The following is a 15,075-nucleotide window of genomic DNA, read 5'->3' as shown; positions in this document are numbered from 1 at the left end:
CCTCAACCTCATAGAGTTATTGTGAGGCTTAAATGAAAATATGAGTGAAGATCACATAGCGATGCTGGGTACATAGTAAGCACTCAGAGCATTAGCTAACTGTCACTACTGCTACTCTTTTTATCACGACCACTCAGGTTCAGGGAAGACCCACGTCTTTGTTGCTAGGTCACTGCCACTTCCAGGCCTCCCTGGGTTGCAGTTGGCCAGGTCTCTTGTCCCTGAGAGCTGCCAGAGAGGGCTGAGCATCCTTCACAGAGGCCCAGGTGTCTGCAGGTGACTGGAAGGGAGGACAGGAGTTGTGGAGCCAGTCGGGGCGGGCGCGGGGGGATGGTAATGCTCATGTGGCTGTCTTCACACAGATCAGTGGGACTCTTGGAGAGCAACTTTGAGTAACTTCTACATGCCTTGATTCTCTAAGTTCCTTTTGGGATAAGGATCCAGAAAACATGTTTTCTTCCTAAATTCTGCCTTCTTTTCACCCTGGTATTTATTTTCCTGCTTTAAACATCAACGCTATTGCAGGTTTCCCCAAACCTATCAGCCCCACAGAACTCTGAGAATGACTTTATGTTGTTGTTGACACTAGTGGGCGCTCGTGAGATAGTGCAGCCTCTCCATTTAGTGCTTCCTTTTTTCAGTCTCAAAGCAAGTGAAACACGTTTGGGCAGTATTCACACTTAATATGACAGTAAACTATCACAATATGTGTCCAATATAGGAAACTTACAGCGACCTGTAAACTAGACCAGGGATTAATTAGCAAGGACGCATCCGTGAGAAAGTAGGCAGTGCTGCGTATTTGCTAGGGGGTGAGCTGCAGTTCAGGTTCATGGACAGGTGGAATTGGTGTACCTGGGATGACCCACCATGTTTTTCTTTCATTTCTTATATTAAAGAGTGACTTTGAAAGGTTTTATTGTGGAAATTTTCAAATACTCAAAAGTGTGGAGAATGGGTAGTGAATCCCCCTGTCTGTACCCCTCCCCTAGCCTGAGTAGGGGTGCCAGGGTTGGCCTCTCTGTAACTTAAAAGACAGGTAAGCAGGGGCAACCAGGGACAAGGTGGGAAAGAAAGTGCATTCAAGAGGTGGAAAGACCTGAGGTGGGAAACAGCATCACCTGTTGGGGCAACTGGACGAGATTAAGTTGTTCATGAAACACAAAAAGGGCTGTTTGAATGTGTTGAGAATGGTTTTCATTAAAGTTGTTTTAAAGACAACATTTCTTGTGGTGCCTTTTCTTTCTGTTAAGTCACTTAATAGCATTCACTCTTGTTGAAAGGAGCATGGTTTGGACTATTGGGAAGTGCTTACTACCAACTAAGAGGCGTTCCTTTCCTGTGCCCCTCAAAGCCTGTGCTCAGCTGTATCTCTGAGACTCGTTTGCTTCTCTTTCCCAGGAGGTGAAAAGGTGTTTTGAACAGCACTTCTGACTCCTGAAGAAACTTCAGGTGGTAGTTCTCTGAATGTTACTCCCTGGAATAGAACGGGGGAGGGGAACTCGTGCTTTTGGGGTGTCAGTTGTGTTTTGGGCACTGTGCAAGCTCTTTCATGTAATCTTTACAGAACCCCCATGGAGGTAGGTTTGTTCTCCCCGTTTTACAGATGAGAGAACTGAAGCTCATAGAAGCTAGCCATCTTGCCAGGGCCACTCAGGTAATGGCAGGGGAGAATAAAGTACGCTTAAGCCTCAAAAATAAAGGGAAACCTCTACTATAGAAAGATGCTTGCAGATTGACTGTCTGCCTCTTTCTGGAAACACCTAGGCAGTCACAACACTGCTCCCCACCCCCCAGCTTGTTTTTTCACAAGCAAAAGCATTTTCAAAGGATAACCTTTGAAAGAAAAAGATAAGTTTTAGGAGATGTAGATTATCATTTGCTCTGTTGTTTTTGCCTGAAGTGCTTTTTTTTTTTTTTTATGTGGGGCGTAAAACCTCGTGTTAATGAAGATTCCCCAATATTGGTCTAAACAGGACCTAGATGTTTGCTACCCTTTGAACTGAAAAGGAAGGGATAAACACAAAAATGGTCTTTTGTCCTTACAAAAGAGTGTTTGTAGACGTGTTCTAGCTTGTGTGCCCTCCTGAGGGTCTCAGTGAACACCCCAGGTTTTATTGTTTCTCTGGGGTTGGTTCTCCATTCTCACTGCCATCACCCCGGCTTTCCTTAAGCCTAGGCAGCCAAGACACCGTCCTAACTCTGCAGTCCATCCTGAATCCTCTGCCCTCCCAGCTTGTCCTCAGAAGACGTCTCCAGCTCCCTTCTACCTCTGGGTGGCTTTCCCTGGTTCAGAATTTCCTGTCCTCCCTGCTCTGCTTCCCCAGCCTCTCTCCGGCCTTGCCTGCTGCTCCCTCTGTATGAACCAAGCTGGTCATTCATCCTCCCAAATTTGCTCTTCCATTATCATCCTTTCCAGATGCTGCAGCAGACCAGAACCTCGGGCTCCTGCCTTTTCCGCAAAGCCTCCACCCTCCAGAAACCCTGAGTGGGCCTGCTTCCTCTGTACCAGTGCCGCTCAGTGATGTTCAATTGACATTTGTTTTACCCTGGTTTGGTCTCAGGTGTCTTAACTCAAAAAGCACTGTTCAACAGGGGAAAACGACTAACGGGATTCCATTCTCTGCCCTCAAAGGGAGGCAAACCCCGAGGGCACAGAAACGCGAGTAAGAACCCCATTTCCATCCTCTTCCCTGACACCTACAGCCTCTGCCACACTGTCCTCAACCTGCACCCCTCCCCAAACACAGTGAGAATGTGAGAGAGTTTCTCATAGTTAAACCTGGACCCTCGCGGACATCCATTAGGTAAGAGGAAGGCACCTGCATGAGTAGATTTCAGCAAGCAGCTGGCGACGGAGGGAGATGCCCATTTCTAAACGTGCAGTTACCTGGCAAGGTGTCCTTTTTAGGCTGGAAGTTCACTTTCACCTTAAGGATCTGTATTTAATGTTTTTTGTTCCTCCGAATAAAAAAGAACAAAGCTTTCCCAGTGGAAAGATACATATAAAATCCACCCCCACCCCCTCATCTTGTGTCAAAATACTTAGTTTCTTCAAATAATACCCATGATAGCTTTTACTAGACAGGCTTCCAGAAATTCTTAATTTGCCAGTTTTGAAGTAGCTTTTCTGTCATTAGAAGTTCTCATTAGAACTTCTTTAGGTCATGTTTGCATCAGGTGCATGAAAGGGAGAGATTTTGTTATTCAGCATTTGGGTTGGCAAACTCTTCAGTCTTATATTGGAAACATACAGTTGTAATAGGAAGTTACTTTTTTTTTTTGAGACTATACCTCATATCTTTTAGCTCAAATACTTTTCATTTAACTTCTTTCAAAATTCATTTTCTGATGCCATTTTTCATTTTCCAACAAATTTCAGAATCAAGCCCTCGCCGTCTCCACATTGTTTCCTCTTTCCCAAATCAGTTTTGTCAACCCCTGAATCTCTAGTAGGGCCGTGGTCTTCGGATGACTGTATATGATTCTCTCCCTCTTTCATGACTTCTTATTGCCTGGGGCCTGTGGAGTTTTATTCTCTATAAAATGACAATATTTTGCCAACTGAAAATTATAGTTTACCTCGACTGTTGTCAAATCTGATGAGTTTTGAATTGATGAGTTTGAGCCTCAGTCTCCTCCAGAAGAAGTACGTAAAGATGAAGGTTTCTGAATCCTCGGTGTCTCCAGTCCAACATGTGCTGCTGATCTGCAGAGAATTAAATCTAGTCTGCTGGCTGGATTGTAGAGTCATGTCTGTCACCACTTTCTTTGGAACTGAAAGAGGAACATCAAGGGACTTCCCTGGTGGCACAGTGGTTAAGAATCCGCCTGCCAGTGCAGCAGACACGGGTTTGAGCCCTGGTCTGGAAAGATCCCACATGCTGTGGAGCAACGAAGCCCGTGCACCTCAACTACTGAGCCTGCACTCTAGAGCCCGTGAGCCACAGCTACTGAGCCCATGCACTACAACTAGTGAAGCCTGTACGCCTAGAGCCCGTCCTCGGCAACAAGAGAAGCCACTGCAATGGATAAATAAATAAGTAAATAAATAAAATTTAAATGAAAAAATGTGAAAACTGTTTTGTTTTTTTTTTTAAAAAAGAGGAACATCACATCTACTCTTGGCATATCTTAAAATTCCGGAAAGAGCTTTCTTGAATTGCAGGAGTGATCGTGTGCAGTAAGCTGGAACTAAATTCCCATTTGCCAGGCCCCAAAGGGAAATGAATATTTAAAGAAGTTTTCATTTTATGGATGTTGCTTAGTTTTGTATAGTTCAGATCCCAGCCAACTTTAAAGTGGTTAGTTTTTATCTTATTTTACTTTGCTTTTGAATTTTATTTTATATTTCATTTTGACTGAAAGTGTCACATCTAAAGAGAAGTCACAGTTTTTCATAAAGTGGATTTAGAATGGCAAAGTAGAGAAAAAGATCAATTTTTCTTAAAATTGCTTTAAGGTAAAAAATATTTTACAAAAATGGAAGTGTGTATGCCTTAATTTCTGTAACCAATATGTGTGTTAACAGGATATTTAGCTAAAGTTTTCATTTCACATTAATCAATTTCACATTTCTATTTTTGTGTCTAGAGTTAAGTCTCCCACCCTGTTTAGCTATGGAAGGAATTGCTTCACAGATTTTCTTTGATGAACTTAAAAAATATGAAAAGGACACAAACATATAATTCACTGAAACAGAACAAAACAAGCCAGTACACTTGAAATAAAATCTTCATCCTTGTGACTTATCTCAAAAATACAAATTAAAATATAAAAGGGGAGACTTTTTTTTTTTTAACTGCTCATACTGGCAAATGAACAAAACAAAACAAAACAAAAGGATGGGCCCACGGCTTCATACATTGCTAGCAGGAATATCAATTGCTTGTTCTTTTCCAGAAGACAATTTGTTGTAGTGTGTATCAAGAGCCTTAAAATGGTCTGCACCTTTTAACCCAGTAATTTTACTTTGAGAAATAGTCTTAAAAAAATAGACAAAGATTTATATACACTGGATTGTTCATCATGGGAGAGTTAAAGAGTGAAAATCTGGAAACACATGTTCAGTGTTGTTAAAATTAGACAGTCAGTTTGGGAAGAAGTTGGAGGAGAAAAGGGAGGAAGACTTGGAATTTCACAGATTTCTAGTCTTGGCCACAAGGAGTCTTATCGGAGAGTAAGGGCCCGTGGACAGGTCGATGTAAATCTACGTATTTCTGTAACTATAAAAACAGCCCTATCGCTGTCAGTGGCAGGCTGGCAGCACTATCTGTACAAGTTCAACTTGTCAGACAAAGGTGGTGTCCTAGCACAGATGCCACTGCAGGGGGAGGGTGGCCACTTGATATAAACAGCCCAGTCTGGGAGAACAGTGGATGTGTGTAGCTTGAACTGTGGCTAGGTTGGGAGCTCAGGAATCCTTCTAACCCTTCCCAGCAATCTGAGGATTAAAGAGGAGGGGCCTTGGTCACCGTTGCAGATAATGACAAAGCCAGCGTTGGAGTCCTGGTCTCCTGTGCCCAAGTCCATTTGTGTCCACCTTGAATCCCAAGTGGAATAACAGCTTCATAGGTCACTCTGACATTTGTGGCATAGGAATGGCACAGGCCCATTTTATAGATAAGGAAACAGGGGTCAGAAACATGGAGTGACTTGTCCAGGATTACATAATAAGTAACTGGTGGAATTGTGGTCAGAGTACAGAAAGCAAAATTTTAAAAATAAGATGAAAATTCAAGCTTTTACTTTTCCTCCAATGTTTGGACAAACTCTTTCAGCCTGTTGATCAATATTCTTTCTTTTTTTTTTTGGCCGCACTGCACGGCATGCAGAACTTCCCTTACCAGGGATCAAACCCGTGCCCCTGCAGTGGAAGCACGGAGTTTTGACCACTGGACCACCAGGGAAGTCCCAAGATTCTTTTTTTTTTTAGTGGATTTGGAAGGCAGGGGAGTGTGTTATCATCTTAAAAAATTACCTCATTCTCATACGTGGATGTCTCTCCCACTACATCCTTACCTTGTCTTCTGCTTCATGTAACTGTTGACAAGGTACCACCAGGGACCTGGGACAGCTGTTTCTTCACTCCAGTGGTTTGTGAAAAACATCTTGTTTTTTCTCTCTATGGGCTGATACTACCTACCTGTCCAACACTCCTGCTTTGGTGCTTTGTCAGGGTCCCACCTGAGGGAACAGGTGTGTGGCAGTGATGGCTATTTTTTCTGAAACAAAATACAGAGCCTTTAACTTTATAAGCTTGAGTCAGATCCACAAGAACTTTAAGAGCATCTTTGGTAGTTACTGATTATTCCCTTTTTTTTTTTTTTTTTGTGGTACGCGGGCCTCTCACTGCTGTGGCCTTTCCCGTTGCGGAGCACAGGCTCCGGACGCGCAGACTCAGCGGCCATGGCTCACGGGCCCAGCTGCTACGCGGCGTGTGGGATCTTCCCGGACCAGGGCACAAACCTGTGTCCCCTGCATCGGCAGGCAGATTCTCAACCACTGTGCCACCAGGGAAGCCCTGATTATTCCTTTTATTGAACGTCACTTGCCTCTTGGCAGAAGGCTTTCATGAACTTTTTTTTTTTCATGAACTTTTTGTGTTTGACCTTTACACTAATTAAGGGATGAAGGCGGGACAGGGATAAGCATCTCCATCTTTTTTTTTTTTTAATAAATTTATTTATTTATTTATTTTTGGCTGCGTTGGACCTTCGTTGCTGCGCGCAGGCTCCCTCTAGTTGCAGTGAGTGGGGGCCACTCCTCATTGTGGTGCGTGGGCCTCTCATCGCAGCGGCCTCTCTTGTTGAGGAGCATGGGCTCTAGGTGCACGGACTTCAGTAGTAGTGGCACGTGGGTTCAGTAGTTGTGGCTGGCAGGCTTAGTTGCTGCGCGGCATGTGGGATCTTCCCAGACTAGGGCTCAAACCGGTGCCCCTTGCATTGGCAGGCAGATTCTTAACCACTGCGTCACCAGGGAAGTCCCTCCATCTTTATAAATGAGAGAACCGAGATTCCCAGAGGTGCTATGACTTGTCCAAAGTGACTCTGAGGAGTGAGCGGTGAAGCTGGGACTTGAACTCAACTCTTCTCCAAGTCCAGTCCTCTTTCTGTGGCACCATTTTGTTTCTGTGTGGAAGTACATTATTTATCCATATAGGTAACTCTGACAGGCCTTAAAAAGTATAAATATGGGGGCTTCCCTGGTGGCGCAGTGGTTGAGAGTCCACCTGCCGATGCAGGGGACACGGGTTCGTGCCCCGGTCCGGGAAGATCCCACATGCCGCGGAGCGGCTAGGCCCGTGAGCCATGGCTGCTGAGCCTGCGCGTCCGGAGCCTGTGCTCCGCAGCGGGAGAGGCCACAACAGTGAGAGGCCCGCATACCGCAAAAAAAAAAAAAAAAAAGTATAAATATGAAATAGCTCTTGGCATTGTGTTGGATTTGAAAATTTGGAAAATGCCAAGAAGCATAAATGAGAAGATAACAATCACACGTATTCCACCCTCACCATTTTGCACTTTTCCTTAATAAAAATGGGATCACATTATAATATTTGGAACTTGCTTTTTTCATTTACTATTATCTTGAGTTTTTTCTATGTTATGAAAACAGTCTTCTATAAAATCAAATCAGTTTTTACTTAGGCACCTATTTTTTGATTGTTTCCAATTTTCCAAATATGTATGTATATATAAGTGTGTGTGTGTATGGATAGAAAGATACATCAGATAGATCAACCTTTTGATGAACCTCCTTTCAGAGAAAGCTTTGTGAACATTTGAATTAGGTTTTAAATTCAATCACTGAACAGATATAAGATTTCTCTGAGGCCAAATGAAATAGGAAGTTGCTAAGAAAATCAGACTTTCTTCACTTGATTTATTATTTTTTTCCTTCACTTGATTTTATTTGAGTCTTTGTACAACCTCTTTGCAGGCTCAAAATCACCCTCAAGATTCTGTTCCCTAAATGGTAGTGTTTGTATCCCCCCAAACTTACACTTCAAGTAGATTTAACTCTCAGTCACTGAGCTATCTAGTAAAGTGGTTTTTTCTATTTTTCAGCCAAAAATAAATCCTGCTAAAAAGCTGAATTAAAAAAAAAATGAAAGTTAGGAAATATGAATTCTAAAAGGCATTCCTCTGTTAGAACACATTGGCTTTTTTTTTTTTTTAACCAAATGTGGTATTTTGTGTCTAAACCACAAACTGATTTGATCAGTGGATGCCATGTAAACCTAATGATCCAGTTTCTGAACCTTTCTGAATCTTCCGGAAAGGCTCCCTAGTTCAGGAAGTTTTGAGTTGTCTTGTTTATGCTGTGTATATGATTTGTATTGCATTTATTTGTTTTCATTCAGGTCATATGTCTTACTTTAGAACTTGGTCTGACTTATGTAGCCAGTGTTAGCATTAGCAATATTTAAAATTCCTTTTGTAGTACCTGTGGCATTTCACTTATTTAAAAATGAAATTTGCCTTTGGACATAAAACTTTAATTTCAGGAAATGTAATAATTGGCTTTAGGTATTGTTTCCTCACAAACCTGTTCAGACTCTCTATTTACCTTCCAAAATTTTTAAAAATCCAAATTATGTGTATGAGAGGGGAAGAGGGGGAGCAGAGTAGCCCATCCAATGTTGCCTCTTGACAAGAAATCTTACCTTCCAGAATATTCTTGTTACTTTTTGGCTTTTTTCCCCACCCAGTTTTTTAGTACCCAACTCATCACATTTTTCAGTTGCAATGCCATGAGGGAGATTTCTACTTTCAGTAATGGTGGCCTAGCTTATTGTACACCAGCCCTTCCACCAAAAACAACTAGAAAATATAATAGATGGGAAAAATGTTTGAAGGTAGCAGAGACGTACCAAAGAAGCAAGGACTTGAGAGATCAAGATCCCAGAGAGAAGGGAAGGCTGACATTTGGTGCCACTTCTCCCCTCGAGGTAATTGCCAATGCAGAAAGTGCCAACTGAGATGCTACTAAGCTGAGCTCTTCTGGCATTCTTATGACTGAGGAGACAACAATTAAAGTTTAAGGCACACCAAGGATGAGGGATTCTTACAAATACCTCCAGGATTTCAGCTGGGACTTCTGACAGTCTGTTCCATCAGATAGGGATGAACCAGAAGAGGAGCAGCCCTCACAAAGACTAAAGCCCAGGTTTAAATCAGCTTAATCCTTGGTTGTAAGGTGATCTACCCCTCTCCAAACTACCTGCAAGAAGAAAAATACATTTTTGGGGAGAGGAAGATAACATCACCCAGAGCTTCAAATTTTCTGTATAATTTCTCATACCTAATGACCAATCTATATGACTGAAAACCAAAACCAAACAGACAAAAAAAATGGTAAAGACAGATGTATAGTAGATCCAGACATTGGAGTTATTAGACACAGACTTAAAATAACGGTGATTAATATTGTCAAGAAGTTAGATGACAATTTGGAGACTTATTTTGCAGAACTGGAGATATACAAGAAGCTGAATGGCAATTCTAGAAGTGAAAAATATAGCAGTGGAAGATAAGAATTCAGCAGTGGGTTTCACACCAGATAAGACATAGTTGAAGAGAGGAATAATGGATTGGAAGGTAGATCAGAAAGAGATAGACTTATGCTCACAGAGGCAAAGGATAGAAAACACAGGAAAGAGTGTAAGAGATATATGAAATATGATGGAAGATATAAATATGTGTAATTGGAGTCCTTGAAGGCAAGGAGGACAGAGAATAGGGCAGAAGCAATATTTTAAGAGATAATGAGGATTTTCCAAAAGTGATGAATGGTTTCAATAAGCACTACAAACCCCTGGCTGGATAAATACAAAGAAAACCACACACTAAGGCACATTGTGGTAAAATGCTGGGTGGCTTAAAATCACTGCTTAAGTCACTACTTGACAGGAATATCTTCACCTCAATGGGCAGCACCATGGCTATGAATTTCCACAATTGCTTACATAGCTTTGCCTTTAATTTCTTACCAGACACATCTCTCTTTGGGGGAATATTTTCCAAGGACCAGCTTTTGCCCTTACTAAGGTCTCTGTGCACCCAGAGCTGGAGTTCTCCTCTCGCTGCACTTTTGTCTATAATCCTAGGAGAAAAACACTCAGTGCCTAGTGTGCCCTGGCAGGTCTCCCACTGAGGGGCTGGATGGGGTATAGGGTAATGGCTAAGAGCACAGGCTGTGGAAAGAGATTGCCTTTGTTTGTTCCACCACTTACTCATCACGTAATCTCACTTCTTGAAGCTTTACAGCCCTAAAATGTACAATAAGGATTAAAATAGTTACTTACACTTTTTAGGGTTGTTATGAGAATTAGATGAGCTCATGGATGTAAAGTATTTAACATACAGGAATTAATGGAATTAATGAATGAGTTTCTTTTTAAATCTCCTTGACCCATGTCTTCAGCCTGATTGGTAGCCATGTATTCCTTCCTTAATAATAGCTGAGGCTTCTTCAAATTTTTGTGCCTGACTCGCCCCAGTGGGAACTAACATGAAAGGAGAGGAGGTGGTGTACATTTTCTATCAGAGGAGAGAGCTTAAAAATTAATCTCCTTAAGTATGTACAAGAGTTGGTGGACTTCGCCCTTCAAAGGAAGAAGTAAACATTAAAGGTAGAAAAGTTTCTGAAGAACCAGAGAAATCAGACCCTGATTGGATCAAATAAAACACCTGGATGGGTTAAAGGATTTTTTTTTTTTTTTTTCCTTAGAGTAAATATTGCCACTCTCACTACCCTGACCCAATTAAAAAATTTTTTTTTACTTGTTCAATAAGTTTATTACTGTCTTTATCTGAAAAATCTTCATAGAAATTGTGGTTTGGTTTATTAACTCTCAGCAGCCCATTCCTGAGCTCTAAGGAAGCTTGCCTTCTTCTTAGCTACCCGATCTTTCTTCTGGGCAAGTGACATTTTGGGACGGTTCCACCTGTTCTCTTCCTTAGCCTATTAAAAAATGCAGTAATTGACAGTTACAATGTACTGGGATAGAATGGGCCACCTCTGTAGCATCCAAGGCTAATACATTTCTATCACCACAATTACTTTAGCAAACCTGGTTCCCCTCACCTCTGCAACATCATGCAGAGCTAGTGATCGAGTTTGCACCCAATTTAAATTTAGTTACTATTTCTGCCTTAAAAAATGCATAAAATGTACCATTTTCTCTATCATAAAATTCTTTATTAACAATTATATTAATTAACTCCTGTATTCCCAATTCAACTGCCTTCTAACTACTGTTAAGTTCTTGGTTAATGCATTTTAAATATATCCATATGAATTCATACATCTTTCCTATAATTTTTTACATATACACACACTAGGTATTTTACTGCAATGTATTTTATTCTCATTGTGTTCCTTCTCCTTAGGTAAATATATATTTATACAAATCAAATTGTAATTTTAACTACATTGAAGAAGATTGGAAATCTGGTCCTCACAGCAACTTGGAGAGGTTTTTACTTTAGGCCCAGGGCATCATTTTTCTTTTTCACTAGGCAGAAATTTCATTTTAATATGAATATAAAATTATTATTATTATTATTTTTGGCTGCACCACATGGCATGCAAGACCTTAGTTCCCCAGTCAGGGATTGAACCCATGCTCCCTTCAGTGGAAGCGCGGAGTCCTAACCACTGGACCACCAGGGAAGTCCCCACGAATATAAAATTATACAGAGGTAGTACTGAGTGTTTTAGTCTGTTGGGGCTGCTATGCAAACTACCACAGACTGGATGAATTATAAACAGCAGAAATTTATCTCTCACATTTCTGGAGGCTGGGAAGTCCAAGATCAAGCTGTCAGTAGATTCAGTGTCTGGTGAGAGCCTGCTTCCTGATTTATAGAAGACTGTCTTCTCACTGTATCCTCACATGTCAGAAGGGGTGAGGGAGCTCTCTGGGGTCTCTTTTATAAGGGCACTATTCCCTCTTGTGAGGGCTCCACCCTCGTAACCTATTCACCTTCCAAAGGCTCCACATCCTAATACCATCACATTGGGGGTTATGATTTCAACATATGGATTTGGGGGGAACATTTATGTTCAGTTCATTGCACCAGGTAAAAAGTGAATTTTTCACTCTGTCCCCTTGTCCCAATTCCTCTCTTATTTATATTTCTTCGGTAGATTTTTTGCAATATTTCCCCAGTATTTTGAAGTTTTTGTTGTTGCTGTGGATGGGATGATTTTTTAAAAACAATTTTGAGTTGGAAATTTTTGGTACATGGGAAAGTGTTGATTATTTTTCATTTATCTCATGTCCCTTGCCTAACTCCTCACTCTAATGAGTGCTAATAGTTTTGCTGTTTTATCTTATGGATTTACCGAACATCGGTTTTCTCATTTGCAAAATGCAGATAGTGTTGACCTTGCAGAGCTTTAATAAGGGTTAAATGAGATAAAGGAGCCGAGCTTAGTGGGGGCTTGATTAATATTAACTTGTGGTCTCACTGCTATCGTCCTCAGGATAAGATCTTTTTCTGTGCGACTCCACTGACTGTGGAGAAATGGATCATGGAGAAATGATTTGATCAGAAAAGGCTCTGCTTATAACTGCTGATACAGAGAGACTGACATCAATCAAGGGGCTGCCAATAGTTTATCTTTTTTACCCTTTAAATTTTTTAAAAATTGTGGTAAAATTCACATAACATACAACTCACCATCTTAGGGACTTACCTGGTAGACCAGTGGTTAAGACTCTGCGCTTCCACTGCAGGAGATATGGGTTCGATCCCTGGTCGGGGAACTAAGACCCCACCAAAAAACAAGACAAAAACTTACCATCTTCACCATTTTTAAGTACAATATTGTCTCATGAAGTACATTCACATTGTTGTGCAACCATCACCACCATCCATCTCCAGAACTCTTTTCATCATGCAAAACTGAAACTCAGTACCCATCAACAATAACTTCCTACTCCTTTCTTTCCTCCAGCCCCTGGCAGCCACTGTTCTGCTTTCTGTGTCTACGAATTTGTTGACTGTATGTACCTCAAGTAAGTGGAAACATATAGTATTTGTCCTTTTGTGTCTGGCTTATTTCACTGAACATAATGTCTTCAAGGTTCATCCATATTGTAGTACTTGCCAGAATATTCTGCCTTTTTAAAGCTGAGTAACATTCCATTTTGTGTATATACTACATTTTGTTTATCCATTCATCCATCAGTGGACACTGGGGTTGCTCCCACCCTTTGGCTATTGTGAATAGAGCTGCTTTGAACATGGGTGTATAAATATCACTTTGAGTCCCTGCTTTCAATTCTTTTTTAAAAATATATTTATTTACTTATTTGGCTGCGCCGGGTCTTAGTTGCGGCACATGGGATCTTTGTTGCCGCATGCAGGATCTTTAGTCGTGGCATGCAAACTCTTAGTTGCGGCATGTGGGATCTAGTACCCTGACCAGGGATTGAACGCAGGCCCCCTACATTGGGAGTGTGGAGTCTTACCCACTGGACCACCAGGGAAGTCCTCCTGCTTTCAATTCTTTTCAGTATATATGCCAGTGGATTTTTGAAAGCACTGAGGAAAAAAATTCCTGTGTGCCTTCTGTGGTTTCCGTAGCCTTTGGAAGAATGGCCTGACCAGCACACCCTGGGCATCTTAGGCTGCTGTGGCAGAAAGGAGGTGTCTGCAGCTGATTGTCACTGTGTGTTGAGCTTTCGAAGTCTCCACCAGCCTGCTGTCTCAGCACTCGGAGCTGCAGAAGGCATTGGACAAATGCAAGATTTGCTGCTCTCGTTGCTACCCACAAATGCACATTTTTCTATTTTACTGTGTAATTCCAACTGCTAAAATGACCCTGTACAATGTGGAAACTGCAATCAAGCATCAACATGAAGCTTCCAGGAAAATAAAAATGCAGCAGGAAGAAACAGCGGCAGGAGAAATAAGTTACTGGGAAACACTCACAAAATGAAATACCTTGGCTGTTTTTTTGTTTCCCCCCCTTTGTTTAAACGCTCTGTTTTATTCAACGCAGCATTATTGGTAATAGGGGAGACCGTAAACAACCTCGATGTCTGTCAGGGGGAGATGTTAGATACATACTGTGTATGTATACTGTGTATACATACTGTGTATGTATGTATCATACATCTCCCACAGTCCTCCATACTGTGGGAGACTGTAGAGCTATAAAAAGGATGCTCAGCCTTTCAGTAGAGAAAGATCTACCAGAAAATTAAGTGAAATAACAAAGGCAAAATGCTGAGTAGATTGTCCTTTTCTGCTGTCCTTCGCAGAAAAAGGGAGCAAATAAGACAGTGCGTGCGTGTACATATAATACATTCTTATGCTTCTTGTGTATATATATATATATATATAGTGAAACTCTGGAATATGCATAATAAACCAATATCGGTGGTTAGATTTGGGGGTGGGAAGGAGGTTTTCACAGTGTCACTTTTTAGATATTCCTGAGCCGTGTGAATAGATCACCTTTTGAAAATCAAGAGAGAAAGGGCTTGTATTTTTCCACCAGCTTGACCATGGGAAAGGCTCAAAATCTAAATTAAGTTGATTTATAGGCAACGAACAGCGGCACAGTATCTTGCAAGAAAAACAAATGTCTGTTACAGGCTATTCAGAATTTGTCTTCTGGTTAGGGAAACCAACAACTTCTGATTCCGACACTGGAGATGCCGAGAGGAGATAGGGAGGGAATGGTGCTCAAAACCTTACTTTACAACTGACCCTAAACTCTCAGGAGAAAGGGGAGAGTTGGGTTCAGGGCAGGAAACCAAAGCCAGGGTTGGACTGGGACTGGTTATACTTGGGCTTTTTCTCTGTCTTACACCACCAAACCAGGGCAATAGCAAACCTTTGATTGTATGGCTGGACCAGAACTTTGGGTGCTTGAAACCCTAAAATCTAAAGCAGCTCATAAACTAGCAGGCAGATGAACACACTGATTGATTGAGTTCCCACCTCCATGTGTCCAGAGCTTCTATCACACCACAGGGTGCCCAGGCAGGAATTGCTTGAGCTTGGAAAGCCGAAGTTGGGGCTTTCTGTGTCTGTACCTCCAACTCACCTGGAG

At 41.6% G+C, this 15,075-nt stretch overlaps 1 protein-coding gene across 2 annotated transcripts in view; it reads left to right on the top strand.

Moving 5' to 3' along the window:
• Positions 1 to 15,075, top strand: part of SEC23IP (SEC23 interacting protein) — a 90,297-nt gene that overhangs the window by 48,448 nt on the left and 26,774 nt on the right. The window lies entirely within an intron of this gene.

This window comes from Stenella coeruleoalba, assembly GCF_951394435.1.
Source record: "Stenella coeruleoalba genome assembly, chromosome: 16".
Classification (NCBI taxonomy): Eukaryota; Metazoa; Chordata; class Mammalia; order Artiodactyla; family Delphinidae; genus Stenella; species Stenella coeruleoalba.
The sequence above is the reverse complement of the archived record's forward strand: the minus strand, read 5'-3'. Positions and strand labels throughout refer to the sequence as shown.